Below are 27,265 nucleotides of genomic sequence, written 5' to 3'. Positions count from 1 at the left end.
CTTATGTCTTTCTGCATCCTTTTAGAGGAGGAGATCCTTTTCCTTCGATCATGCTTCTCAAGATAGAGGTATTGATCTGCAACCATATGACATGACATTATAAAACTTAAATACAAGTATACATACCTCATTTTACCTTTTAGGTTGTCTAGGCTTCTTTCAACAGCTTCCTTGATTGAAATATCTTCAACCCCTTGAACTGCTCTTACGTCATCGTATCATTATCCATGAATTTCACAGGTTGGAGTTTCTATTGAAACACTTGCTTCATCCCTAGATCAATGAATCTCCTAGTGAAGATTCCATTAGAGAATCTTACAGATCCCTATCCAGTAGATGTTTCCCTTTCGATGCATGATGACCATTCTTCAAATGTTTGAGTTCTGCAAAGTTGTTGCCTACAACTTTCCTTCTTTCATAGAAACCCTAAGTTTTTGACAGAGGTATCTTACTTATCCTTGCGATTATAGTCACCCTCGTGATGATGTCACGAGATCTTGTTTCTAATACTTCCATAATGTCACATCATATTCGATAATATATTGTAGTCACATTCTTTGCAAGATTTAGGAGCCCAAAAGGAGACTTATAGAGAGATACTAACTTAAAGAATTCTACTCCTTCTTACCATGGGCTGCATTTAGCTTCTTCCATCCTATCCAGTGACATGAATTTTCTTTTCCTTTTGTCAATGTTCTTTCAAGAACCATATTGTTCGTAATTCCTTTTCTAGCATCCCTTATGAATTCAAGGGAGACCTCATTCATTGACTTCACTCATCTATGAGGACCATAACTATCGTCCTTATTTCATGCAAGGACCTTTTTTATGAGGATTATGATTATCCTCTAGCATTTCCATTGCCTTGCAATCCAAAGTCATTAAACCAAAAATTGATTAAACATGAGAAATTCTTGGCATGTGAAGAGGAGATCTTCGCCTTGATGCTTCCATTGCTTGAGCTGTCCATCATGAACTACTAGTATCCTTTTACCAAGACTTCTTTGGAGACCTTCTAGCACCATGACATTTTTTATCTTGTCATCACCAAAACTACTTTATGATCTTGAGATAATCTTGATTCCGAATTCATCTTCATGGTACTTTCAACGACTCCTATATTTGAACACATTGTTGACATTCTCGTGATACTTCCATCCCACAAGTGGACCTTATATACTTAGCATCAAAAAATTCATGCTATGATCTGAGCATCATGCTATTGAGATCATGTTCATGGACAAGATTTGAAATTATGACAAGTATATCACTGTGACACTGTATCGAGACAGTGAGTTCTATGAGCACTGTACATACGAATTGTGTAGAAGGGTACTTGTCACTGAATAACATAGACAGAGATAGTAATTGAACTATGTATAGAGATACCATCTACCTTCCTTTCCCGAGTTTCTAAAAGTATAATTTTTGCCGAGACAAAGAAGAAATGTCTCCTTGTATCAAGGACTTATATGGAGTTACCCGAACGACCGCATTTACCTGAGATCCTCAATAACTAAGCATCATAAGTAGTATTGAGATCACCATGCTTATTTAATACTTCGTCAAACTGTACCATTTCATCAAACTGTGGATATAATTTTGTCAGACTGAGATTGTGTGTTTCCTGTAGGATCTTTGAGACCATTATTCTTATGCCAAGAAATTACCGACACAGAGACCAAGATGAATATGTTAAGTCTGTAAGAGTATCGCCATGATCATGTCAAGAATATGTTGAAGACTTCGATTTTGAGGAGACCAAGCCAGTGATCGCGTTGATGTCAAGACAACGTTCTCATTGAGACAAAAATCATAAGAGTGTTGAGACAGGGGATACTCCTTTTTCACCAAGACAGAGTATCCACCGAGTTCATATACCGAGGATGTATACTTTGTTGTGCTCATCAAGATTGATAAAGGAGTTCGAATATGTCACAGTTATGTGTCATTGAGATCCTATATCAGTCTATACCATCTGAATATTCATAGTGATCCGACTTCTGAGCATGAGTATTGAGACTTCAATTTAACTGAGATTGATCTTGAATTGTCTTGTTTTTGTATACTGCTTGTTGAAGACTGATCTTTCAATTCATTCAACTTGTTATGATGTCCTTCTTGAAGTTGATCCTTAAGTGTCTCTTTTATGCCATTCCTTAGACTACAACCATAGCTCTGATACCCTGTTGAAGAATCTAGGGCACATGTAGTTAATGATATTCTTCTTGACTTGATAACTATTTGTGAGGCATTTTTAATTTTCTTATTAGCATAATCTTCTTTTTTACATTATCAAAGTGTGTGTTTCTTATTTCATCAAATAGCTACCAAAAACAAAGAGACAAGAACATAAGATGTAGGCATTCTGCCAGGGCCAAAACCTATCCCTCTTCGAGAGGAAAACCCGCACAATATTCTTCTTATAGAGATAACAATTGACAAACACCAAGACCATGACCCTTGACTGACTTAGCCACTCCAACACTAAGACATCAATCCTCTTCTTCATACTGCTGAGATTATCATCATCACTACACCTTTTCTGAGATCATCACTGTGTTTGCACCACCGAGATCTTCATTGTTTCACCATAGTTGTTCCTTCGATGAGATTATATCCTTGAGACAGAGTCACCATTTATATCACAACTATGCAGAGGTTATGATTGCAGAGAGTAACATCGAGACCCTTATCTTTAGACTTATGTCGAGAATGTCACCATTACAATAGCACTCATATGAAATCACAACAATATTATCCGAAGTTTGATCCTTATGTGAAGAGACACAGTCCTATACCCATCCGAGTTTCAACACCTTGAACTTGACCAAGATTTCAGAGTGGAATGCGAAGGTATCACTGTACCTTATCACCAAGATCCTGCTCCTAACTATCCCCTCTGAGAATGTACTTCTTCAAGATATGTAAAGTTGCAGACCCTGTTCTTATCCGAGTTATTTCAGAGAAAAATGCAATATTTCGTTCCTCTCATTTGGGGTAGCGTCGGATGTGCTCTAGCCACGAAATTTGGTGGATAGGTTGGGGGACATGAGATCTCCAATACCCAAAAAGGGTTTGGAAAGATTCTAAACAGATCAGGAGATACTAAAATAATTAATATTTTTAATGGAGTCCCTAAGTCTAAACTTAGGGAATATAAAATATTAATGTGTATTAATATGAATCTGTGTTAGAGTGGCCCAAAAGACATGGATCAAGCCAAATCTAATCTTAGCCGTTGATTAGGGAATTAATCTCAGCCATTGAGATGTCAACAGGAAAAGTATAAGAGGAGGCTTGAGGGTCACTTGGAGAATACACCAGAGATGATCAACCATTCTATTCTCTAGAGCGAGGTTTGCTAAGAGATATGGAATCAGTGATCGGGAGAGCAGCTGAGGGGCATTGAGTACAGAGAAACAAAGAAGGCAGAGATTATGTTGGGAGAGTAGCGCAGCAGCCAAGGAGGGTGACGTAGAGCCAGCAAGGGCTCACGTAGGGTCATGCAGAGGCAGCCAAGTGCTACGCAGAGCACCAGAGGGGCCAGCGCACCTGACGCAGAGGCTCACAGAGCTGACGCATGGCCTCTTGGGGCTGACGCAGGCCTAGAAAGGCTGACGTAGGGCCAGCGTGAGACAAAGAGGGGCTAATGCAGTCCAGATTAGGCAGACGCTGGGGTTGTAGGAGCAGTTTTGTGCTGAAGAGCTGCCGGAAGATTTTCTGAGGTTTCAGCGAGGAGATTTCTCTCAAACTATGAGGTATAGCTGCTAATGAAATTCTCTGTTGGGTAGGCCAATTTCGGCACCCAGATTGTACTTTGATATTTCTTAATAAGAAAACCCTTAGATAGCTGCACTGGTTTTCCCGCAGTGGGTTTTTCTGGGGACATTGGTCCAAAAATAATGGTGTCATGTGGTGTGTTTGTTCTTGTTTCTTTTAGTTGTTGATCTATAATATGTTGAGCATGCACTGGTGTTTATTTTTAGTATTTACTTTGTAAATAACTTGTTAAAGAAAAATAACAAGTAGGTAGGAATAAATTAGAAAAAGTGCATGAAGGGTTTCTAAACTAAGTAAACTTAGAAACTTCAACATGGTATCAGAGCGTGATTGCAGATCACAGGAGGACTAAAAGAAATCAGCCGAGCGGAGCAATAGCAGCAAAAAATAGTTGTCCCGAGGTGACAGAAGTTGTTTCTAGTAGCATAGAAACCAAGGAAGTGTGACGTAGAGCCAGCTAGAGCAACATAAAGGAAGCCGGGAACTACTCAGAGAGGCCAGCTTTGTTGAAGCAAAAGGCCAAAAGGCTGACGCAGGGCATCCCAAGGCTGACGCAGACCCGTCTGGGGTGACGCAGAGAGGGGCTGATGCAATTCACAGAAAGGCAATTGTTGGAGTCTAGAAGGCTGCAGAAATATTAGTAATTACAGAGTGGAGGTAGTGATGTACTGTAGTCAGGACAGTACCTGACAGAGCAGGACCAGAGGAGTTGTTACCAAGGGTTTCTAGCCGAGGACACTGGATCAGCAGTGCAGTTGCACAAGAAGGTCAGAGTAGGGGACATCTCGACAAGCAGCAGAAGGATTTCCAGGAGGGAAATCAGGACTCAAAGGGAGTCCAGAAGAGAACTTCCAGACGGAAAGTAGAGACTCAGAGGAGTCGAACCGTGAACTTCCAGGAGGGAAGTAGAGTAGCGTCATGGCACTACATGGGGTTAGAGACCAGGATAGACTGGACGGAGCATTGAACTTCGCAGCCTGGAAGGCCAAAATCTTATCAGTGCTTGACAGGAATTGTTTCAAGAACTTCACCTTGAAGGTTATAGCTATCCCAGTAGAACCCAATGATAATGAAAAGTATGAAGAGGCAATGGCGAGGGCCAAGTGCATTATCCTTGACGGGGTCAAGTATCATGTGGTACGACATATAGCCGAGAAGGAAATATCAGTTGAGATGTGGGAGGCTCTCAAGAACCTATACCAGCATACTTCTGTGCAGAGAAGAATGCTGCTCAAGAACCAGATGAGATGATTGAAGAAGCGTCAATCGATTGACACCTTCCTCGGAGGACTGAATGAGATCCGAGACCAGTTGATTGCTATAGGAGCGACATCAGACCAGGAGCTTATGGTGGGGATAGCCCTGAATGTTGTCTCAGAAGATAGGGAAGTGTTTGTCCAAAGTATCCTGGGCAGAGGAAATCTCCTACCTTGGGACGAGATGTGGGCATCTCTTCGACAAGAAGAGATCAAATGACAGTTAAAGATAGGTAGCAGCAACAAAGGAATCAAAGTTCAGCAGGAGGAGGAAGATGTGGCCCTAACATCTAATGGAAAGCAGGAGAAGCGGAAGAAGAAAGATCTCTCCAAGATCAAGTGCTTCCACTGTGGGGAGATGGGTCATTATGCAACCCAGTGCCCAAGGAAGAATAGTAAGGGAGAGTCTTCCGAGACTAAGGTAGCGTCAGCACGGGCAGAGAAGGAAGTTTTGGCAGACGATGATTGTGCCATGAGTGCACATGCACCACTTGAGCAGAAGTGGGGAGACATTGAGCTATAGTCAAGTAGACTACAGGTGACGAGGGGAAGGATCATTGAGGTACCCAGCCTCTTGGATTAGACCTTGATATGGGAGCCCCGACGAGGAGTAGTAGGACTTGCTGAGTGGGTAGAGACAGATGCGGATGGAGCGGCAGAGAGAGCTACAGTGCAGGAGTCCCGAGACAGCGCAGAGTTAGCAGGCTGTAGCAATGCGAGAGGCACAGGAGTGTTACACCAGTGCAGGAAGGCACAAAGAGGTGTGCAACGGTGTGAGATGCAGGGAGTTGTTGCAACAGCGCAGAGGTCAAAGAGAGGGAGCACTTGTCAGCAGCAAAGGGAGCTTCAGCATCAATGGGTGTTTCTCACCCAACAGGGAGGTCAGTTGGAGGATCAATTACTTACTTCTCAGTAACTGAGTTATAGTGCAGAAATGGGCAACACGATGCAATATGATGAGAGGAGGTGCAATGCAGATGCAGTGTTGGGAGAAAGGACTAGTAGTAGCACGGATGCAGAGGGAGTTGTTGTACAAATGCAGTAGTAGCAATGTAAAAACCATGGGCAGCAATATAGGAGGCAACAATGCAGAGGATGGTGGGCAGGAAGGCCTAGCATCAGCATAGGTACCGATGCCGGATGATCAGAGTAATACTCAGTGAGGAGTATTGCTAGAGCACAGTCCTCGCTAAGAGGGAGTGTTGATTTGGGGTAGCATTGGATGTGCTCTAGCCACGAAATTTGGTGGATAGGTTGGGGCACATGAGATCTTCAATACCTAGAAAGGGTTTAGACAGATTCTAAACAGATCATAAAATATTAAAATAATTAATATTTTTAATGGAGTCCCTAAGTCTAAACTTAGGGAAAATAAAATATTAATGTGTATTAATATGAATCTGTGTTAGAGTGGTCCAAAAGACATGGATCAAGCCAGATCTAATCTCAATCGTTGGTTAGGGACTTAATCTCGGCCGTTGAGATGTCAACAGGAAAAGTATAAGAGGAGGCTTGAGGGTCACTTGGAGAATACACTAGAGATGATCAGTCATTCTATTCTCTAGAGCGGGGTTTGCTAAGACAGATAGAATCAGTGATTGGGAGAGTAGCTGAGCGGCATTGAGTAAAGAGAAACAGAGAAGGCAGATATTGTGTCGGGAGAGCAGTGCAACAACCAAGGAGGGTGATGCAGAGCCAGCAAGGGCTCACGCAGGGCCACGCAAAGGCAGCCAAGTGTTGTGCAGAGCACTAGAGGGGCCAACGCAGCTGACGCAAAGGCTCCCAGAGCTGACATAGGGCCTCCTGGGGCTGACGCAGGCCTAGAAAGGCTGACACAGGGCCACCGTGAGACAGAGGGGCTGATGCAGTCCAAATTGGGCAGACGTTGGGGTTGCAGGAGCAATTTTGTGCTGAAGAGCTGCCGGAAGGATTTTTCGAGGTTTCAGCCAGGAGATTTATCTCAAACTGTGAGGTATAGTTGCTTAGGAAATTCTCTGTTGGGTAGGCCAGTTTCGGCACCCAGATTATACTCTGATATTGCTTAATAAGAAAACCCTCAGATAACTGCACCGGTTTTCCCGCATTGGGTTTTCCGGGGACATTGGTCCAAAAATAATGGTGTCATGTAGTGTGTTTGTTCTTGTTTCTTTTAGTTGCTGATCTATAATATGTTGAGCATGCGTTGGTGTTTATTTTCAATATTTACTTTGTAAATAACTTGTTAAAGAAAAATAACAAGTAGGTAGGAATAAATCAGAAAAAGTGCATGAAGGGTTTCTAAACTAAGTAAACTTAGAAACTTCAACACCATGGCACTTTAATAAATAGAACCCTTCCTAGTGTTCAATGAACACCTTTCGTTAGTAGTGATTCCAAGTAAAAGAGCTAGATCAATAAGTGGGTACGCCCCCTTGGTAACGGATCAAACAGAGGTATGGGTGCAATAGTTCATGATTTCATCCCCACCCAATTTCTTACCTGGATATAAGAGAGAATTTATCTGTTGCACTCTTACGAATGATAGGAACAACTTAGCATACATATTTTCATTACGGTAACAAATATCTCATCTAAAGGGGCATCTTTCTCCCTGCATGTCCTATCAGTTAAATGGAAAGTTCAATGTTTGGTCGACCATATGGCGTTTCCAATGTGTCGCTTCAGGTGTTGGGTTCAGGTTTCGAAAGGTGTTGGTGATGACCCAATCTAAAAATAATAGAAAACATTTGGCAGATGGGGGTTGGTTCCATTATCAAAGAGGATCGATCTAGTTTGTAAATAAGATATACATTTTATGAAAGAATACCCACTTATGATGAAACAAGGGCAAGCAAAGTGATCTTTTATAGAAATATCCTCTTAGAGATATAAACAACCCTACAAATAGAAGTTGCTTCTTCCTTCACTTCACTATGTTAAGTAAAGCAGTAAATTCCTTATAGAAGTGTTTTTGCAAAGTATAGCTATTCCTCGAAGTGTTCATTAACTATCATTTGGATAAAGGGGACTATCATCTAGTTAAAGGGGACTATCCTCACTTGTTCCTATTTCTATAAAGCAAGAGAACATACTATAGAGTTGGCTATCTCCCAATGTTACTCCCTCCGCTGTACCCAAAAGCTAGGAGTTCCCCTACATTTGAGTTTCAAGGGCCTGGAACGATGCCTCAGGGGTTGATGCAACGAAAAAGAAAATAAAAAGCATAATTTGGCCACTCTCAACAGGAAATGTACCACAAAATGCAAAAGATGGTCAGGACATACAAATTTAGCACGTGGGCAAAAGCCAAACATGAGCTCTACCCCTTATCTATGGCCATCACCCTGGTTCCTATGGGCCCTAGATGACCCTCTCCATTAAGGAACCCATGATTGTCCCAACCCCTAGTGGGCGATGAACTGCCCCACCTCAAGGGGGTATCCACTGATACATATTACACATCATGCTCTCCATACCCTAGAGCCCTAAGCAGATATGAAGAAGAATCAATCAAAGGAAAAAGGCATATGAAGAAGGGTGGAAAAACAAAGGTCGGGGTAACCATGTACCACTATTTTCTCCCTCCTACACTCATATACCCAGTTGTGGGCTTCCCGTATTATAGCCACCCTTGCACCTTGACATGTGGTCAAGATGATTCCCCTGATCCCCACTCCATTCCATTATTATATCATTTGCCACCTACCACTAAAAAGGGATGTACCATGGACATGCTAACCCCTTTACAGGTTGAAGCCACCTAATAGGGTCCTTGGTTAACCCCTATTGAACTTGCAGACACTTGTATATGACAAATCCCACTATGGAAGGGCATGCCACCATGAAGTTCCCCATTGATCCCATGAATTGTAAGTTTTATTACTTGATTATTCTAATGACTCGTTGTATTGGAGAGGCAAAGGGGATGCATTGGATCTTATGCAAGATTGAAGGTGGGTATCCATTTAGGGCTTAGTCTCCCTATATAGGGTCTTAGCCCTCCAGAGGGCCACATTGGTACCTGTAGGATGAGCGTTGAGAGCCATGGGCCTCCACCATAGCAAATATTACTTCATGGATCCCCAACAACGTCATTGATTGTTCACGTTCACCATACCTAGTCGGCTCCACAGTTGCACCATAGTACCATACACTTGGTAGATGTTCCAAGGTACCTCCTGCTGTAGAGGGAGGGCTTATGCCATTACTCCAGCCCTTACAGATGGTCTACGGGCATATTTGATCCATTTGGAGACCCATGAGGATATCCTTGTGCCCCCACACCCACTTGGGAGCACCACAGGTTCTTAATTGGAAAATAAGGGGCCAACCCCTTGTCCACTATGTTTGGAGTTCATTTCTACGTCATGGCTCCTCTTGGACTTCATTAGGCCTCCTCAAAGGCCCAATGAATCACTTTATTGGTCATTTGACCCTCTCCGGAGGCTTATCTTTACATTATTGAGCTATTTGGTGGGCGTGTCACTAAAATTTTTGTTATTATGCACATTATTTTATTTTAGGGCTAAATTAGGGAAAATTAGCTAAATCAAATTCATTAGAGAGTGCATCATTGTATAAATAGAAGTGAGATGAATCATTTTGATCATCATCACTTGGATTGAGATTTTTGCTATCCTTCTTCGATGACGTATTTGGATGAATGGATGAATTTTAATGTTTCGATCTCCTTTCATTTTTGTCTTAGAGCTTCACTATTGGCATATAGTGATGATTGGATATACTCCTTCTTACATGTAATTACTTTTTAATGTTATTCTTGTTATTTTCTTATATCACATGCATGTTGCTGGGGATTTTCACTATACTAGGCTGAAATTCACTGCTTTTCTTATGCGAAATTGTGGAAATTTGTTCTTTTATAGCATTACATCATGTCATGGGCCATGTATGAATCAATGAATATTCCTAGAGATGTTTTATCGAAATTTTATCTCAATAAGTCACCATATATTGCAAATCGAAGTGTAAAGACCTTGAAGTCGTTGTTCTCATTTCCTAATGCCATGCGAAATTGTTCTAGAGGCCTCCTAGACTAAATGAATCCATTCCAAGCATTCAAATCTCCTTGACTCCATCTCTCCCAAAGGATTAGGCATTGATCCTCCATTGGTGATCACTCAAAATCATATTTTTCTCACCTTTCTCTCTTTCTTTCTAGGCCTAGCCTCCATAGGTGACCTAGGGCATCATTTTTCTCACAATTCATCCATCCAAATAGTTCGATCTCTTGACCTCTACTGCGCTATTGTGTCTTCTAGAGGCCCTCCAAATTTGAAGCATTTCCGATGATGGGATCTTGAGATATTCCAAGCCCTAGCTCTGAGATCAATTCTTGCCCCTAGTTTCCCTTGGCTAATGACCTCATTGGGATCATTGCATCAAAATTAGTGAAAATTTCCCCTTTGATCCGCTTCTCTCCCTCAATTAGGTCAAGCACACCCTTGATTTATCAACTCCACCCCCTTGACCTAATTTTATGTCCATTTAGTCCTGTGTGGTCCCACAATTTATTGAAGATAATTTCACAAAGACCATTTGGAAACCGAGTTTTCACAAGGGTTTCTAGTACTAGATCCCTCATTTACAAGCCTAATCTCCAAACCCTATCCCTTGAAATCCCCTTGGCCTTTCTTAGAGAGCCTTACACCTTGCTTCTCAAGCAAGCAAACCATACTATTGAGTCTCTCTTGTGAATACGCCTCGGGAATCACTCATTATCTCTTCATTGATTCGTCCATCTAGTGATTCCCTTTATATCGGGTCTCTTATCATCGGTGAAAGTCCGTAAAGAGCAAGGAGCCTTAGCTGAGGTGATAGTGGGCTATCACTCCATTGTTGCCCTTGACCTAGTACTTGCCCTTTTAGGATCCCCTCCTAGAGCCCCTGCTAGTTTGAGCGGTAACAAAGACCAACAAACTAAGGAAGGAATAGTCCAGGTTATGTTTAGAGAAATAGGGTAAATTAGTTGCTACATGACTTGGCTCAATTTGATTTTATAGTTGGATCTGGTTTGTTTTGGAAACAATATCAGTGGCCTATGGATAATTTGGTTATTGGACAGTTACTCTTATTATTGTGGATTTGAGGAAGCTCCTATTGTTGATGATTATATTAATTATACATGTCTATTGTGGATGACTTATATGTTATAAGAAATATTTGCTAAAGGAATAACTTATGTTGTACTTATATTGGAAAACTCTAGTTTAAATAAGAAGCCCTTAGACAACAAATTAACTTTTATTGGAAAACTCTAGTTTCAATAAGAAGCCCTAAGACAACAAATTAACTTTTAATGGAAAACTCTAGTTTAAATAAGAATCCCTAAGACAAAAAATTACTTAGGACATTACAGTGGTATCAAAATTGTGCATCATGCCAGCTTGTGAGTGCATGAGCTTTGTATGCTTCCAGAAGATACTAGCATCGTTACAGTAAGAAAAAAAGTAACACCCATCATTCAACTATGGGAGACAAAGTAGGGCAAGGAGGACAAGAGCTTGGTGATCTTTTGCAGGCAATAATTCTGGAGTAGCAACGAATGACTACTATGCTCGTACAAAGGTAACAACAAATTTCCCAAGGGCAGCAACAAATATCGTAGCTCATTGTCCAAGATATAAATGGTTTAGGTAACAATGGTGTGAACGTTGGTAATAGGACAAATGTTGAAGGGAGTAGTAGCTACAATCCTGGCTCTCCTATTGGGTTGTGTTATATTCTTTCCACAACTAACCCACGTAGTGAATTGGGGGGTTAGAGGGGGGGGGCGGAGCCCCCCCTTCGTTGCGCCGATTGTGCAGCGGGGGGGTCACAGGGGGGGCGACAGCCCCCCCTGTCCGGGGGGTTTGAGGGAGGTGAGTAGCCCCCCTCTACAGGGTCCGGGGTAGCACCCCGGGAAAATTATTTTTGGACCCTATATTAGGTTGGGCGAACCTACCTATGGTTTTCGGTCCATGGTTTTGGACACGATGGTTTTCGGTCCATGGTATTGGATGCTTCGGCATGTATAAATATGTATTGTAACATTGAAAGGAATATAATGAAAAATCAAGCTGGTAGTCTCGGTTTTGCGATCCAGGGGAAAATCTCTATGTATATGTGTTTTATGCGTTATGCTCTTGCATTGTTTATTTTTTCTGTGATTTAGAATTCGTATGCAGGTAATTTCTGTACGGGGTTAAAACCTACATTTGGTATCAGAGTTGTTTTGGCTTCAAGGGGACGCCTTTTTTGCTGAGGGGTTTCGCTCGGGCCTGTGGTAGACCCTGTTCAGTGGGAGATCTGTGAGATTGATTCTGGTGATGAAAAAAGATGGCGAGTAGCGGAAAGATAGAGATCGAGAAGTTCAATGGTCAGAGTTTTGAGTTGTGGAAACTCGAGATGGAGGATCTGTTGGTGGATAAAGATCAGTGGATCACGGTAGATCCAGGTACTAAACCAACGGGAGTGACCAATGAAGAATGGAAGAAGTTGGATCAGAAGGCAAAGAGCACAATACGATTGTGTGTCTTAGATTTAGTATTTTTGAATGTATCAGGGCAAGCTACGATGAAGGCTTTGTGGGACAAGTTAGGGACTTTGTACCAATCTAAGTCTCTGGTGAATAAACTGTTCTTGTGGAAAAAGTTGTATAACCTAAGGATGAAAGATGGAGACTCGGTGACAGAGCATCTGAACTCATTTAATACCGTGGTAAGTCAGTTAGCATTTGTTGATATTAAAATTTCAGATGAAGATAAGTGCATCAGTTTGTTGTGTTCTCTACCAGATTCGTGGGATAGTCTGGTTATTGCAATAGGTAGCAATGCAATTGCTTTGCAGTTTGATGAAATAGTCTCAGCCTTGCTGACAGAGGAGATGAGATGGAAAAATATGGAGAGCCAGAATGGTGATGTCTTGTCTGTACGAGGACGGTCTCATAATAGAAACAAAAATAAGTCATCGAGTGGGAGATCTAAATCTAGAGGGAGATCTAAATCTCCAGGAAAACCTGTAAAGGTGGTGTGCTGGAAATGCAGAAAGGAAGGGAACTTCAAAAGGGACTGTAAATCTAAAGCTCCTGATAAAGGAAAGGGATCTAATGATGCTCCTTTTGCTGAGGCAAAAACCACCTCAGATGAAGGTGGGGAACTTGGCTTCTTCAAGTACACATGTAGATCATGAGGCATGGTTGGTTGACTCAGGTGCATCCTTTCACTTCACTCCCCATAGAGAGTGGTTCTGCGAGTATGAGAAATACGATGGTGGTGATGTTTTCTTAGGAGATGATAGGAAGGCTAGAATCATTGGTCGCAGAAAAGTAAAGTTGAAGTTGCAAGGTGGAAGGGTTAGAACACTTCCGGGTGTTCTGCATATTCCTGCATTGGCCAGAAATCTGATTTCTGTAAGCAAGTTGGATGATGCAGGTGTAAAAACAGTGTTTGAGAAGGATACCTGCAAGATGGTTCGGGGAGCACTGGTATTGATGGGGGGAGTTCGGACTGGAACTCTTTACAAGCTGCAAGGTAGCACTGTTGTTGATGGATGCAACAGTTCTGTGGTTCCTGAAAGTGGAGCTGAAAATCTAGTGGTCTCTGGAGAGAAGACCATGTTGTGGCATCAAAGGCTTGGAAATATTGGAGAGAAGGGCCTTCAAATACTTCATGGTAAAGGTATGGTAGAAGGTATGAGTAATAGCTCGCTGGATTTTGATTTCTGTGAAAATTGTGTATATGGGAAGCAGAATCGGGTGAGTTTCCCCTCTGGTGCTAAGAGGGCGAAATAGATATTAGAGCTTGTGCACAATGATGTGTTTGGACCTGTGAAGGTTCCATCACTGGGTAAGTCTGTGTACTATGTATCATTTATAGATGACTTCTCAAGGAATACATGGATATATTTCCTTAAGAATAAATCTGAAGTCTTTGACAGGTTTAAAGAATTTAAGGCTTTGGTGGAAAATCAGATAGAGAAGAAGATAAAGGTGCTGAGAACAGATAATGGTGGAGAATTTTGCAGCAAGGAATTTGAAGAATTCTGTAAGAAGTGTGGTATAGCACGGCAGAAGACTACTCCATATACACCTCAGCAAAATAGAGTCTCAGAAAGAATGAATAAGACGTTGATGGAAAGGGCAAGAAGCATGCTCAGTGGTGCCGGGTTAGGACAAGAATTCTGGCCAGAGGCGGTGGATACTGCATGTTACTTGGTCAACAGGTCACCTTCATCAGCGTTGGAGGATAAGACTCCATAAGAAGTATGGACTGGTAAGAAACCCTCTCTTTCACATCTGAAGGTATTTGGATGTGATGCATATGTACATGTTCCAAAGGAGAAATGAACCAAGTTGGATAGTAAATTTGAAAAGTGCATCTTTATTGGGTATAAGGATGGTTTAAAGGGTTATAAGCTTTGGAACCCAGTCACACGGAAGGTTGTGTATAGCCGAGATGTGGTGTTCAGAGAGGTAAAAGATGTTATTAAACATGAAGTCCAACCAAAGGAACTTGAGAAGATAGAGTTTGAGCTAAAGGAGGAAGAATCAGACTCTGCAGCAGAGGAGGAATCAGAAGATGAAGAGCCACAAACTCCGGCTTTGAGAAGATCAGTTCGAGAAAGAAGGAAGCTAGAAAGGTATAGTCCTTCTGCTTTCTGTTCAAATTTTTCTTTGTCTATTACTAATGATGATCCCAGAACTGTGAAGGAAGCAGTAGATTCAGAGGATGGAAAAATCTGGAAAGAGGCCATGGTTGATGAAATGGCATCTTTGCACAAAAATGAGGCTTGGGATCTGGTGGAGTTGCTGGCTGGAAGGAAACCCATTGGCAGCAAATGGGTGTTCAAAAAGAAGACAAATGCAGAAGGGAAGGTGGAGAAATACAAAGCTCGGTTGGTAGCAAAAGGTTATTCCCAGGTGCCAGGAATTGATTTTGGTGATATTTTTTTCTCCTGTTGCCAAGGTAACTTCTATTAGGTTACTTTTATCTGTTGTTGCTGCTTTTGATTTTGAGGTAGAACAGATGGATGTGAAGACAACATTTCTTCACAGGGATTTGGAAGAGGAAATCTACATGAAGCAACCTGAAGGCTTTGCGGTGAAGGGTAAGAAAGAACTGGTATGCAAGTTAAAGAAGTCTATGTATGGGTTAAAACAGTCACCAAGGATGTGGTATTAGAAATTTGACACATTTATACGGGGACCTGGCTTCACCAGAAGCAAAGCAGATCACTGTGTGTATTTTAAATTAATTGGTGACCGTGTTATTTATCTGGTCTTGTATGTGGATGATATGTTGCTGGTTGGAAATGACAAAGAAATTATCCAGGATTTGAAGACCCAATTGTCCTCCAAATTCGACATGAAAGATCTTGGTGCTGCTAACTATATTTTGGGAATGGAAATTAAAAGAGACCAGGCAAAGAGGAAGCTCTGGTTAAACCAGAGGAAGTTTGTCGAGACAATACTGCAGAGGTTTAATATGCAGGATAGTAAACCGGTGAAGGTTCCTATTCCTGTAGGTGTGAGGTTATCTGCTGAACAGTGTCCCAAGACACAAGAAGAGGAAGAGGACATGTCCCGTGTTCCATATGCGAGTGCAGTCGGTAGCCTGATGTATGCAATGCTCTGTACTAGACCAGACATTGCACATCCAATGGGAGTATTGAGCAGGGTTATGTCAAAACCAAGGAAGGAGCACTGGACTGCAGTGAAGCGGGTTTTCAGGTATTTGCGTGGCACTAGTGATTATGGTTTGTGCTACAGAGGAAGACCAGGATTGGACAAAGTGGTTGATATTCGTGGCTTTGTTGATGCAGACTGGGCTGGATATCTGGATCAGAGAAGATCTACAAGTGGGTATGTGTTTAACCTATTTGGAGGTGCAGTCAGTTGGATGAGTAAGAAACAATCTGTAGTGGCACTATCAACTACAAAGGCAGAATACATGACAACCACTCATGCAAGCAAGGAAGCAGTTTGGTTGCAGAGATTGTGTTCAAGTATGGGGTTAGTACAGGGAGCTATAAGAATAGACTGTGACAGCCAAAGTGCAATTTTTTTGGCAAAGAACCCTGCTTATCATTCAAAGACAAAGCACATTGATGTTCAGTATCACTTTGTGAGGGATATGATAGAAGACAAAAAGGTGTTGCTGGTAAAGGTGGACACTTTGAAGAATACTGCAGATGCATTGACAAAATTTGTGAGCTCTGATAAGTTCTCTTGATGTAGAGAAACAATGGGAATTTCAGGGCTGGAAAAATGACTAAGCTCTCCTGTGGCCCCGTGTGGAAAGAAAACAACAAGTGGGAGATTGTTGGGTTGTGTTATATTCTTTCCACAACTAACCCACGTAGTGAACCGGGAGGTTAGAGGGGGGGCGGAGCCCCCCCTTCGTTGCGCCGATTGCGCAGCGGGGGGCAGGTAGCCGTCCTCTACGAGGTCCAGGGCAGCGCCCCGGGAAAATTTTTTTTGGACCCTATATTGGGTTGGGCGAACCTACCTATGGTTTTCGGTCCATGGTTTTGGAAACGATGGTTTTCGGTCCATGGTTTTGGACACGATGGTTTTCGGTCCATGGTATAGGATGCTTCGGCATGTATAAATATGTATTGTAACATTGAAAGGAATAGAATGAAAAATCAAGCTGGTAGTCCCGGTTTTGGGATCCAAGGGAAAATCTCTGTGTATATGTGTTTTATGTGTTATGCTCTCGCATTGTTTATTTTTTCTGTGATTTAGAATTCGTATGTAGGTAATTTCTGTACGGGGTTAAAACCTACATCTCCCAATGTTGTTGTTGAAGCAAACAATGGGGTGACTAGTGGAAGGAGTCATAGATCCTTAGTGCCCCAATTTCTAGATAATCAGACAATGACAACCCAAGGAGTGGTAGAATAGAATGGAATCTTTGATGAATACTTTAGGGAATATGCAGCACTAGAAGAGAAAACATAGGCAACCCTATATTTCCAAGAATTCGACAACATCAAATAAAGAAATACACCAAGGTGGCAACAAAATTTTGATCTAGTAAGTAAACTATCCTTAAGATTCAGCAACATCAAATATAGAAATACACCCAAGGGGCAACAGAATTACGATATAGTAAGTAAACTATCCCTCCCTCCTTTTGATGGGTCATCTAAATGTTCAACAAGAGCTTGGGTACAAAAATTGGACACCTACTTCCAACTCGATCATATGCTAGAAGTAGATGTTACCCAATTTGCTACACTACATTTGGAGGGAGAAGCGCATGAATGGTGGTATCATGGACTAGTTATGTTAGGGCATGTGAACATCACTTCTTATGTAGACTTTACACAAAGGTTGATAGATCGATTTGATTGAAAAAACCCAAATATGCACTTTAGAGAGCTGGCAAAACTTAAACAAACAAGATCATGAAGAGTATATGGCAGAATTCAAACAAAACACATTCATGTTGACAGACATATCTAAAGAAAGACTAAGCATGCTCTTCGCAAAGGGATTATTCGAACCCCTATAGGGCTAGGTTAAGGCATTTAGTCCCGCAACCCTACAGGATCAAGAAGATATGAGATATGGGAAATGCAACAACCAAATCTAAGATCATGTCCAAGCCTTTCATCCCTAAAAAATACAAGGATAAAAATCCCTTTCAACATGATTAGACCAAGAAGGACAAGTTGGACGAGGAAACCTAAAGCGAGCTAAGGAGAAAGAAACTGTTGAAATATGTAACTAGGTTCAGTCTTCATAATGGCATATGTAATCATGATTTTATGTATTTAATGAAAAGAAAAAAATAAATTTATTATTTGTGTTCTTGAGGCATGGGTTTCATGCTCAAGGGAAACTTATTTTTAGGTCAAGCACCCATTGAGTGCTTCTAGGTTTGTCATAAACTCAATTGAGTCATTGTCATGTATTGAAGACCCATTTGGGCATGTTACATATTGTAAAGAAAAATTTATTGAGTCAAAATAGAGTTAAAAGACCCTCCAAGACCTCATCATGGCACAAATATCAAGTTAGCCTACATAAGGGATAACTCGGCTTCAAGATAGCAATTCGTACCCCTCACAAGCCTAAAATAAGAAGGAATTCGACCTCATTTGGACACTCAAGTAAGTTTGATCTCCTCAAGATAGAAACTGGAAAAAGGACGAAGAAGAAGAAAAAGATCAAGATCAAAGTTTTTGGGCCTCTCTCTCTCTTTTTGTTAGGGTTTCTATTGTTACTGGGCAAGACGAAGTTATGAAGCTGCATCAAAGCTGTGAAGCTGCAAGGTCGAAGTTGTGACACTGCAAGATCGAAGTTGTGAAGCTTTAAGGTCGAAGTTGCTTCTAGGTCGAAATTGTGAAGCTGCTAGGTTGAAGCTCCTGAAGTTGCATCAAGGTCGAAGTTCGAAAATTGTTGTTGGGGTCGAAGTTGTTGGAGAAGTTAAGGGAAGGTCGAAGTTTGTTGTTGGAAGTTGTTCAAGAAGGAAAGTTGACTTGGTCATGGAGGGTCACAGGTCTTGGAATTCGCCAATTGAAGTTCTATATGAAGAGAAGAATGATGGTGGAATTTCCTCTCAGTTGGAGAGTTTTGGCATTGGCTGATCGCCTATATCTTGTGTCCTATTGTCTCATTGCTCTTTATGATTTGGTAGTTGTTTGATGATAGAGAACACTCATAATAATAAAGGAAAGAAGTTAATCAAGTAAAGTAAAAATGCATCACAAGCAGTTATCAAAGAAGAGAAATCACCTACACTTATTGCTCCCTAGATTTCTCAACAAAAACTATGTTTCACTCACAAGGAACCATGGGAGCTAGGACATCGATGCTTAGGTAAAAGAAAAATCCATTACATTGAAAGAGTCTCCACCGACGAGGATGAAGAAGAGACCACCCCAAATGATGAACCTAGCAGCCCAGGGGAATAATATCCACAAGTGGAAGCTAAAGCAAAAGAAAAACCCCGCAAGGAGAAGAAACCCCAACCAAAAGTTTAAGACCGTTTTTCTATCACGAACCCCCACGTATTACAATTTTGCTTAGGCAAAGGGAAAATCCATTACATTGAAAGAATCTCCACTGATGAGGATGAAGAAGAGACCACCCCAAATGATGAACCTAGCCGCCCAAAGGAATAACAGCCACAAGAGGAAGCTAAAGAAGAAGACAAACCCCGCAAGGAGAAGAAACCCCGACCGAAAGTTAAGATCGCTTTTCTATCACGAACCCCCAGGTATTACACTTTCAGTAGCAAGGGATTTATGAAGGGACAACGCATCACAGCGTTGGTTGATGCAGTTATGCATAACTTTATTGGTGCAATGTTAGTAGCAAAAAGGGGTCCTCCCATAGAAGAATTTTAAGGCCTCGATGTGATAGTTGCGGATGGGTACAATTTGGGTTGCACACGGGTAATTCCAAGTTTCAGCATAACACTCAAAAATTACACTTTCACTAGTGATTTTTATGTAATATATCTTGCACATATCAATTTAGCGTTGGGAATTCAATGGTTGTACTCGTTGGGAAAAATCACTATGGACTACCAAGCAATGGAGACGAAATTTAAATCATTGAATGGAAATAAAGTAGTATTGAGAGGCATGATTAATGATAGCCCTCAAGTTGTTTCCGCCAAAAGAATGGAGGCCATATTTAGACATGGAAACATAGTGTATGCTGCAGAATGTTTTATTACAAGCCAAAAGACACCTGGTAATAGCAATGCACAATACAAGGCGAACATTCAACAAGTGTTGAATAAGCATGGCCAGGTGTTTATGAGATTCCAGGACTACCTCCCAAAATCTGATATGAAAATGCCATAGAGTTGGAAGAAGGGGCCAACCCTGTAATCACCACACCATATCAGCACCCAAAGAAATTCATGGACGATATAGAGAAGACAATCCAAGAATTGCTAGCTATGGGCCACATCAAACCCAAGCTTAAATCCATTCGATTCGTCAGTAGTATTAGTGAAAAAAAGGATGTCACATGGAGGATCTTTATTCACTACCGAGCACTCAACAAAAAACCATCAAGAACAAGTACCCCATTCCCAAGACCGATGAATTATTAGATGAATTACATGGATTTGTATACTTTTTGAAGATTGACCTATGATTAGGATATCATCAAATTTGGGTTCGAGAGCAAGATGTGCCAAAAACTACTTTTCGATGTCACTATGGACACTTCGAGTTTATGGTCATGCCATTTGGACTAACCAATGTTCCTGCCACATTCCAATCTTGTATGAACCACATCTTCAAAAAATAATTGAGGAAATCCTTACTGGTATTTTTCGAAGGCCTCCCTGTTGAGAAATCTAGGGCATTAGAATTAGGGGATTTCTCTTTCATTAGTGACTGCGTGTGAATTCTTTTTACTTCTTTATATTAGGATCTTCTTCACGTTAGATTATTAAGTTATTCTTCATCAAACACTAACCAATGCATGAACATAAATAGACAAGAGACACAGCATGTAGGCTTATGAGCCAAGGCCAAAAACTCTCACTCTTTGAGAGGAAAACCAACACAAATTCTTCTTATAGAGATTCCAATTGACGAATACCAAGACCAAGACCCTTGACCTATTAGCCTATCCAAGACCAAGAAACAAGCTCTCTTGACTGTCATCACTCTTCTTGACTCCTCTTCCACTTCGCTCCTCTTAGCATCGAGACATAGCTTCCACCAATACCTTGTCAAAGAGATTTTACATCTGTGATGGCATTTGAATCTTCAATGATATCGTTAACTATGATAGTACTGAGCCTTGCTCACTGTAGAGACATCGAAACAAATGGTACAGAGATAGCTTCATAACACACGGTGGATAGACTAGTCTGTGATGATCACCAAACTGAGATAGCAACATACTGTAGTAATACTAAGGTTGTGTTTCTGAACTGAGAAATGGAGATCTTCTTTATGCTAGTACTGAAACTTGTTCACTGTTATTTCTTCAATATTTCTCCTTGTTGTATCGAGAGTTTTTCCTTGACTGCACCGAGCTTATATTCATACTCCTGTACCTTAGTCTGAGCTCCTTATCCGAACTTTCTTCTGTAATCTTATCCAAACTGTATACTGTAACTCCCCATCCGAATTCAAAGTATATTCTGAACTTCTGTACTTCTGAAATGTGGATCCTAGCACGCCTATATATAGTAGTTTGTCATATATATAAGTCGACATGTCATATAGTAAAGGGATGTGTCTCATTAGGTGAGCTGACATGTGTTATTTAATTCATCTTACACGTTGACATCAAGAGGATTGTGCTTGTCTTTTGGAGGGCTTCCTAGACACTAGATTGACTCACATATATTTTACATATGCTCAAGAAGAGCTCTTCATACATGACATTAATTCATTGACCTTAATAACAAATCCTAAGGCTCTCAATGGGAGCCACCTAAAATAAAATCACTTGCTCATGAAACCCATGAAGCAAGGCTTACAAAAATAATTTTATTACATCATTTACAAAAGTCACAATTACATGTCATTATGAAGACTGAACCTAGTTACACTTTTCAACACTCCCCATATACAACAAGACATGGGGAGGGCACTTGAAACATATGGATGAAATTTTCGGCATACTTAAGGAACAGTCACTCTATGCCAAGGAATCAAAGTGCAAATTCATGATGACATAAATTCTTTATTTGGTACATATAATCAATGTGTAAAGAGTGCAGGTACATCAAGAAAAGATTCAAGCAATCTTGGATTGGCCTACACCCAAGAACCTGACTCAGTTACAAGGATTCTTTTGAATTTGTAGTTACTACCAACGGTTCATCAAAGGATTCTCGCAATTACATGCACCTCCAATAGATTTGACAAAGAAAGGAGCATTCAGGTGGATGGAAGAATTAAACAAGGCATTCAATAAGCTCTAGGATTTGGAGAAGCTTTACTCCATATATGAGAGTTATTATGCACGCTTTGGCAAAGTTCAGGCAGTACTTGGCAGGAAACAAGTTTGTAGTCAAGACAGACCACAAAAACTTACATCATTTCTTGGAAGAAAAAGACCTGATGAAATACAACAAAAGTGGGTAACATCCAGTCTTATGGTTTTGATATTGAATACGTAAAGGGTAAAAGAATGTTGTGGTCGATGCACTTTCCAGAAAACCAACAACATGTTCCCTCACAGAGATCATTGAAGATTGGAAGGTTCACCTATTGGTAGAATACTCCAAAAACAAGTTTTCATGTGCACTAACGAACGAACTCATCCAAGATGATAGGTACAAGATAATTAATGACATTATTTTCTATAAATAAAGGATATATTTGGTCCCTGAATCCACACTAAAGGAGAAAATATTGAAGGCTACACATGACATACCATTAGCAAGACACTAGGGATTCTTTAAAACTTACTGACAAATCAAGGAGTGGTTTTTATGGAAAGGTCTAAATATGACGTATTAAAACACATCAAGGAATGCATAATATGCCAATAGAATAAGGTCGAGCACACACATCTAGCAAGCTTACTCCAACTATTATCAATTCCAAAACAAAAATGGGAAAGCATTTCAATGGACTTCATTATAGGACTACCCGATTGCATCTACGCAGTTGTTGACAGGTTAACTAAATTTGCACATTTCTTTGCAATTCCAACTGATTATTCGGCCAAGCAGGTAGCAAAACTATTCTTCAAGGAAGTCTTCAAACTCCATGGACTACCTAAAAATATAGTCAGTGATCGAGATAGCAGATTTATGGGTGCATTTTGGCAGGAACTCTTCAGGATAGTGGGAATATAATTGACCCTATTACTAGCTACCACCCACAAACATATGGCCAAACAAAGATTTTGAATAAGTGGATTGAAGGATACTTAACCCAACTATGTAATTGGGCAACAACAAGCATGGATCAAGTGGTTGTACCTCAAGGAGCATTGTTATAACACTATAGTTTGTCTATTGGGATGACACCTTTTAAAGTGCGATACGGCTATGACAATTTGTCTTTTATCGACTTGACTTTTGGAGATAGCAAGGCCCCATTGGCTAAAGACTGGATACAAGAAAGTCGGTACATTCACGAGATACTCAAATAAAACGTGTAGGCTACCCAAAACCAGCAAAATCTATACGTAGACCAACACTAAACATAAACTTTGAGGTAGGAGACTTCGTTTTCTTGAGATTGCAGTTGTATAGACAATATACGCTCAAGAAAATTGGTATAAAAAAAGCTAAAACCAAGATTTTATGGACCTTACAAAGTTCTTCAAAGGGTTGGCAAAGTGGCTTATGAGTTAGAACTACCAAGAGAAAGCAAAATTCATATTGTCTTCCATGTATCATCGAACTGCACCCTTTGGATGAAGAAGGACAACTAAAGCTAATTCCAATAGCAATCGTGCAATACAAGAAAACAAACTGAGAGGCAAAGTAATTTCAGAATATCTTATTAGATGGAAAAATCTACCGAAAGAAGACGTCGCATGGGAAGAGGAACGAATTTTACAACATCTGAATTTGCAATTGCTTGAGGGAAAGCAATTTCAAGACAGGGGGATTGTAATGTCCTCCTAATTGATTAGCTAAGGGAGGACGAAATAGCCTATCCAACCCTGTAGGCTATAGTCTTGATAAAGGGGTAAAACCCAATTTTCCAATGTTGGGGCAACATTGTGTAAAAGTTGGGCTAGTTGAGGCAAAAAAACCCAAAATTATGGGTTGCATTCACAACCCTCACATTTGGGATATAAATAGAGGGGATTTGGAATCAAATTGGCATCATCAAATTGTAACAAATACATATGTTCTATTGAGCTATGGCCCTAAGGGTTTTAAGACCCCTTTTTCTCTACTAATTTCGGTGGCGAAAGATTCCAGCCTAGTTAGTAAATTCCTCATTTATCTTGTGATTTTGGCCTGGAAATCGTGGGATTCACCTATCTAGAAGACAACAAGGTTTGGTGTCAAATATGAGGCAAGAACTCGAATTCTTTTGAAATTTTTCATGTGTATTCTAAGGCAGATTTCAGTGAACTATTTCCTGAGGCAGTTCAGCCTTCTTGGGGAAAAATTGCAGATATATTCTGGGCATATTTCAGTGAATTTCTCCGAGGCTGTTCAACCTTCTTGAGGCAGAGTTGCAGATATATTTTGAGCATATTCTGATGGATTTCCCCGAGGTTGTTCAGCCCTCCTGAGGCAAAGTTCAGTGTCTTTCTCTGAGATAGTTCGGCCCTCCTGAGGTAGAGTTCAGTGTCTTTCTATGAGATAGTTCGGGTCTTCCTGAAGCATAGTTTGGCAGTCCAAATTGTTGCATGAACAGGAGTTTCAATGGACTACCAAGTTCCAACTAATATAGAGACCTACAAGGAGCTGCAAGCTATTGGAAAGGGCATCCTTAAGGACGGAAGCTACACTTCTAAAGCTACAAGTACCCCAGATAGGCAATTGAGTTTGTTGTGTCTACCTTTTGAGACCAGCGAATTGAGGAAGGAATAATCCAGGTTCTATTTAGAGATATAGGGTAAATTAGCTACTACAAAACTTATCTCAATTTGATTTTATAGTTGGATCTGATTTGTTTTGCAACAATATCATTGGCCTGTGGATAATTTGGTTATTGGATATCAATCCTATTATTGTGGGTTTGAGGAAGCCCCTATTATTGGTGATTATATTAATTGTGCATGTCTATTGTGGTTGACTCATATGTTATAAGAAATATTTTCTAAGGGAATAACTTCTATTAGAAAGCTCTAGTTTAAATAAGAAGCCGTAAGACAAAATACCCTAGGACATTACAAATAAGAAATCTAGAGCTGGGATGGTGACCTTTGAAAGATATTTTTATCCACATGTCCACGTGACAGGAGATTTGGAATTTTTCTTGTTTAGATGTGTCATTAGACAGCATGAGAAGGCTCCCCTATGTTGGCAAAGCCTTGAGCTTATGCAAAGCCTAACTTACCTTAGACACCATTTTTGGAATGAATGAGCTTCATCTGGATGAGTATTTCACAAAGAAAAACAAATTCCTCTCTTTAGATTTCCTAGAATATTGGGTAGTTGAACATTGAAATATTCCACTTTCCGTTGTTGTTTTGTTCAACATTTCATAACACCCCTAAGGCTGAAAATTTACAGGGTTAAGATCACAAAAACCTCTAATCAAAACAGGTGAAATTTATGTTTTGTGTCCAGTTATTTTGCATTGGAAATTTCCACACTAAGTCTGAATAGAATCGAAAATGCATCTACAAGGGAAGGTACTAAAAAGGATATTAAAATGAGAAACTTCGTTTCCTTGTCCCATTTACTATTTGTACATGATGTGGTTTTATTTGGCATGGGAACTGTTAGGGAAGTAGAGAAGAATAAAGAGATCTTTGAGTTATACAATAAGGCAACAAGGATGTATGTTCATAAATCTGTAGTGCTATTCAAGGCTTTGCCTCAAGCCTACTAACTACAAATTCAAGGATGAGTCACAATATTAGGTTCACTAAGGCATGCACAAACTGGAAAAATTGCACATTAATATCACCTATGTGCCAGAACCTGCCATTGGCTTTAAATTAGAGGAGAAGGCAGCATAATTATTTGACACCTCTATTCCAGACTCCAGCTGTTACATATCATGTTTTTGTCATTATAAGGATTATAGGCTCAAATATAGCCATAGAGAGCCCAACCCTCATATTTTTTTAGAAAATCATCATGATTAGATAGATCAAAAGAACTTAAAGTATGCACAAAGTGGCATTGTAAATGGGGCCAATTTGTTGCAACTCAAAAAGTAAAAACCTAAGGGGAATTCTAAAAATTCATACACATTCTTTAGTGACCGCTCTTCAGAAACATATATCAACAAAAGCTTTGTTTACAAGGTTCAGGTTATCTGCACACTTACACATGTCCAAAAGAAAACAATAAATAAATATCTTCAAAGCCATCCATGTAGCTTGGTTTTTAGCTTATTATGGCATAAGATACAAACAACATTCTACCAATAGTGATATAACATCTAATCACTGGAGCATATTTCCCTAGCTGCCTTCGTACTTTAGGTTCAGCGTGATCAACATAATAAACTCCAAAACACTCACTTCTTTGATTTTCTATCACTATCTAAGCTATCCAGACCTAAGCTTCAAATAAAAGTTTCTGGAATTAGTGTACAGATGAGCTAGCACAGTGTTATTTAGTATTATAAAAGAGTACCTTAAGATTAATCCATGCATAAGGAAGGCCAATGGAAGTATCAAAAGCTCACAGAAAACGCTAATGGCAAGAATAAGTAACTGACCATTGTATTTTCCCGAAAATTTTTCTTGGCTGATTCTATTGCAAGCAAATGAGCTGAAATAAGCCCTCAAAATAGCCTAATATTATACTCAAACATACAAAATATAACCAGGCATACCTTCCATTGCTGTAGCCCGAGTCCATTGAATCTGTGAAATCTGCATCAACATACGTTCTAATTTGTAAACACTAAACAACCTCTCTCCAACAAAACACATTATAATTTGTTTCGAAAAATAAAATAAATGCAATTAGACATACCTTCCATTTGAGTTGAGTTCGCTTGCATCTAAGAAATCTGCATCGCTCGGCTATTTTGGATGTCTTATTTCCATCTCATTAAATCTAAAAGGGAAAAACAAAAAACAAAAAAAATGAAAAACCAAGCAAAAAAAAAAACACATATCAAACTCAAAGTTCATATGGCCATGCTTCAAATTGAGGAAAAAAAAAACCCAAAACAATGTAACAGCGAAATTTAAACAAAAAACAGACAAAAGCAGACTCTAGAACACTTCAGTGTCCAGCCAACTCTGCTATGCATCTATCGGTCCATGGTCAACCAACTCTGCTCTGGGAAAAAAATAGAAAACATTATAAACAAAACCAGACTCCACTCCGTCATGGTAAACCAACTCTGTCAATTTGTTGGCTCTCGCTTCAACTCGGTCAATAAATAGAATATGCAATTGTTGCTCTTGCTACCTTAGCCACCGATGGCGCCTCCGCTTCTGTCACTGGTTCTGTTCTACTGGGCTTGTCCCCATCTATGTGCTTGTGTTTGCTATCTATGCTCCTGCCTTCTCTATCGGGCGAAGTGAAATGGTCCTTTTAGTTAACTGAATTTCCAACATCACAAACTCTGCCCGCTTCCCTGCTGTAGGTCGAGCGCTCCATCTGAATTGACGCCAAGAAATATCAAATAAACAATGTCTTTGTGTC

At 40.3% G+C, this 27,265-nt stretch overlaps 1 long non-coding RNA gene across 1 annotated transcript in view; it reads right to left on the bottom strand.

The window, feature by feature from the left end:
* The window catches only part of LOC149216983 (uncharacterized), a 49,577-nt gene extending 22,894 nt beyond the window's left edge, over nt 1-26,683 (bottom strand). Inside the window, exons 1-2 of the long non-coding RNA XR_016250612.1 lie at nt 26,585-26,683; nt 26,442-26,481 (exon numbers count right to left, since the gene is read on the bottom strand). This is a non-coding gene — a long non-coding RNA (uncharacterized LOC149216983). The remainder of the gene's footprint in view (nt 1-26,441; nt 26,482-26,584) is intronic.
* Nucleotides 26,684-27,265: the final 582 nt, after the last annotated feature.

The sequence above is a fragment of the Pinus tabuliformis genome, chromosome 1_1, assembly GCF_031772625.1.
Source record: "Pinus tabuliformis cultivar Carrire ecotype Pingquan chromosome 1_1, CPIR1, whole genome shotgun sequence".
Taxonomy (NCBI): Eukaryota; Viridiplantae; Streptophyta; class Pinopsida; order Pinales; family Pinaceae; genus Pinus; species Pinus tabuliformis.
This window is presented reverse-complemented; position numbering and strand designations above follow the sequence as displayed.